The sequence below is a fragment of the Nothobranchius furzeri genome, chromosome 1 (assembly GCF_043380555.1).
Source record: "Nothobranchius furzeri strain GRZ-AD chromosome 1, NfurGRZ-RIMD1, whole genome shotgun sequence".
Classification (NCBI taxonomy): domain Eukaryota; kingdom Metazoa; phylum Chordata; class Actinopteri; order Cyprinodontiformes; family Nothobranchiidae; genus Nothobranchius; species Nothobranchius furzeri.
The window spans coordinates 7160167-7164174 of NC_091741.1; positions in this window are offsets into that span (position 1 = coordinate 7160167).

A 4008-nucleotide genomic window follows, 5' to 3' on the forward strand; every position below is an offset into this window, starting at 1 on the left:
AACTGGACTACTTCTTTAAATTGACACCAGATCCGGTGACCTTTGGGACATGGTTTGACCCCCTTAGGAAAGTGATATCATCATGAAACGTTCAGATCACTTACAACTCAATAGATTCTACCTTCCTGTAACGTTTCAGCCTGATTGGACCTTGTTTTCACACAATTGAACCCAGAATGATGTGAAATTGTGCTTCGTGAAACATAATTCTGGGTGCCATTTAAAAACCATAAGTGCTAATGACTCCATTCCTTTTTGTGGTTGTAGGAGCTATTAATTGAAGTACTCTAAAACAAACCTGACATCTCTATGACATTCAGAAGAAAAGTTATAAGCCGACAAAGGTGTAACTGGACTACTTCTTTAAAGTGACACCAGGCCCGGTGACCTTTGGGACATGGTTTGACCCTCTATAGTAATGTGCAATCATCTTGAAACGTTCAGATCACTTACAACTCAATAGATTCTACCTTCTTGTAACGTTTCAGCCTGATTGGACCTTGTTTTCACACAAATAAACCCAGAATGATGTGAAATTGTGCTTCGTGCAACATAATTCTGGGTGCCATTTAAAAACCTTAAGTGCTAATGACTCCATTCCTTTTTGTGGTTGTAGGGGCTGTTAATTGGAATACTCTAAAACAAACCTGACCTCACTAGGATATTCAGAAGCCAAGTTATAAGCCCACAATTGTGTAACTGGACTACTTCTTTAAAGTGACACCAGATCCGGTGACCTTTGGGACATGGTTTGACCCCCAATAGGAATGTGCGATCATCATGAAACGTTCAGATAACTTACAACTCAATAGATTCTACCTTCTTGTAACGTTTCAGCCTGATTGGACCTTGTTTTCACACAAATGGACCCAGAATGATGTGAAATTGTGCTTCGTGCAACATAATTCTGGGGGCCATTTATAAACCATAAGTGCTAATGACTCCCTTCCTTTTTGTGGTTGTAGGGGCTGTTGATTGGAGTACACTAAAACAAACCTGATCTCTCTAGGAAATTCAGAAGCCAAGTTATAAGCCCACAAATGTGTAACTGGACTACTTCTTTAAATTGACACCAGATCCGGTGACCTTTGGGACATGGTTTGACCTCCTTAGGAAAGTGCTATCATCATGAAACGTTCAGATCACTTACAACTCAATAGATTCTACCTTCCTGTAACGTTTCAGCCTGATTGGACCTTGTTTTCACACAAATGAACCCAGAATGATATGAAATTGTGCTTCGTGCAACATAATTCTGGGTGCCATTTAAAAACCATAAGTGCTAATGACTCCATTCCTTTTTGTGGTTGTAGGGGCTGTTGATTGGAGTACACTAAAACAAACCTGATCTCACTAGGACATTCAGAAGCCAAGTTATAAGCCCACAAATGTGTAACTGGACTACTTCTTTAAATTGACACCAGATCCGGTGACCTTTGGGACATGATTTGACCCCCTTAGGAAAGTGCTATCATCATGAAACGTTCAGATCACTTACAACTCACTAGATTCTACCGTCTTGTAACGTTTCAGCCTGATTGGACCTTGTTTTCACACAAATGAACCCAGAATTATGTGAAATTGTGCTTCGTGCAACATAATTCTGGGTTCCATTTAAAAACCATAAGTGCTAATGACTCCATTCCTTTTTGGGGTAATGGGGGCTGTTAACTGGAGTACTCTAAAACAAACCTGACCTCTTTAGGATATTCAGAAGCCAAGTTATAAGCCCACAAAGGTGTAACTGGACTACTTCTTTAAAGTGACACAAGGCCCGGTGACCTTTGGGACATGGTTTGACCCCCTATAGGATTGTGCGATCATCATGAAAAGTTCAGATCACTTACAACTCAATAGATTCTACCTTCTTGTAACGTTTCAGCCTGATTGGACCTTGTTTTCAAACAAATGGACCCAGAATGATGTGAAATTGTGCTTCGTGCAACATAATTCTGGGTGCCATTTACAAACCATAAGTGCTAATGACTCCATTCCTTTTTGTGATTGTAGGGGATGTTGATTGGAGTAACTAAAACAAGCCTGACCTCTCTAGGACATTCAGAAGCCAAGTTATAAGCCCACAAATGTGTAACTGGACTACTTCTTTAAATTGACACCAGATCCGGTGACCTTTGGGACATGGTTTGACCCCCTTAGGAAAGTGCTATCATCATGAAACGTTCAGATCTCTTACAACTCAATAGATTCTACCTTCCTGTAACGTTTCAGCCTGATTGGACCTTGTTTTCACACAAATGAACCCAGAATGATGTGAAATTGTGCTTCGTGCAACATAATTCTGGGTGCCATTTAAAAACCATAAGTGCTAATGACTCCAGTCCTTTTTGTGGTTGTAGGGGCTGTTGATTGGAGTACACTAAAACAAACCTGACCTCTTGAGGATATTCAGAAGCCAAGTTATAAGCCCACAAAGTTGTAACTGGACTACTTCTTTAAAGTGACACCAGGCCCGGTGACCTTTGGGACATGGTTTGACCCCCTTAGGAAAGTGCTATCATCATGAAACGTTCAGATCACTTACAACTCAATAGGATCTACCTTCTTGTAGCGTTTCAGCCTGATTGGACCTTGTTTTCACACAAATGGACCCAGAATGATGTGAAATTGTGCTCAGTGCAACATAATTCTGGCTGCCATTTACAAACCATAAGTGCTAATGACTCCCTTCCTTTTTGTGGTTGTAGGGGCTGTTGATTGGAGTACACTAAAACAAGCCTGACCTCTCTAGGACATTCAGAAGCCAAGTTATAAGCCCACAAATGTGTAACTGGACTACTTCTTTAAATTGACACCAGATCCGGTGACCTTTGGGACATGGTTTGACCCCCTTAGGAAAGTGCTATCATCATGAAACGTTCAGATCACTTACAACTCAATAGATTCTACCTTCCTGTAACGTTTCAGCATGACTGGACCTTGTTTTCACACAAATGAACCCAGAATGATGTGAAATTGTGCTTCGTGCAAAATAATTCTGGGTGCCATTTACAAACCATAAGTGCTAATGACTCCATTCCTTTTTGTGGTTGTAGGGGCTGTTTATTGGAGTACACTAAATTAAACCTGATCTCTCTAGGCCATTCAGAAGCCAAGTTATAAGCCCACAAATGTGTAACTGGACTACTTGTTTAAATTGACACCAGATCCGGTGACCTTTGGGACATAGTTTGACCTCCTTAGGAAAGTGATATCAGCATGAAACGTTCAGATCACTTACAACTCAATAGATTCTACCTTCCTGTAATGTTTCAGCCTGATTGGACCTTGTTTTCACACAAATGGACCCAGAATGATTTGAAATTGTGCTTCGTACAACATAATTCTGGATGCCATTTACAAACCATAAGTGCTAATGACTCCATTCCTTTTTGTGGTTGTAGGAGCTATTAATTGAAGCACTCTAAAACAAACCTGACCTCTCTAGGACATTCAGAAGAAAAGTTATAAGCCGACAAAGGTGTAACTGGACTACTTCTTTAAAGTGACACCAGGCCCGGTGACCTTTGGGACATGGTTTGACCCCCTATAGTAATGTGCAATCATCTTGAAACGTTCAGATCACTTACAACTCAATAGATTCTACCTTCTTGTAACGTTTCAGCCTGATTGGACCTTGTTTTCACACACATGGACCCAGAATGATGTGAAATTGTGCTTCGTGCAACATAATTCTGGGTGCCATTTACAAACCATAAGTCTAATGACTCCATTCCTTTTTGTGGTTGTAGAGGCTGTTGATTGGAGTACACTAAAACAAACCTGACCTCTTTAGGATATTCAGAAGCCAAGTTATAAGCCCACAAAGTTGTAACTGGACTACTTCTTTAAAGTGACACCAGGCCCGGTGACCTTTGGGACATGGTTTGACCCCCTATAGGAAAGTGCTATCATCATGAAACGTTCAGATCACTTACAACTCAATAGATTCTACCTTCTTGTAACGTTTCAGCCTGACCACGTGGGTTCATTTGTGTGAAAACAAGGTCC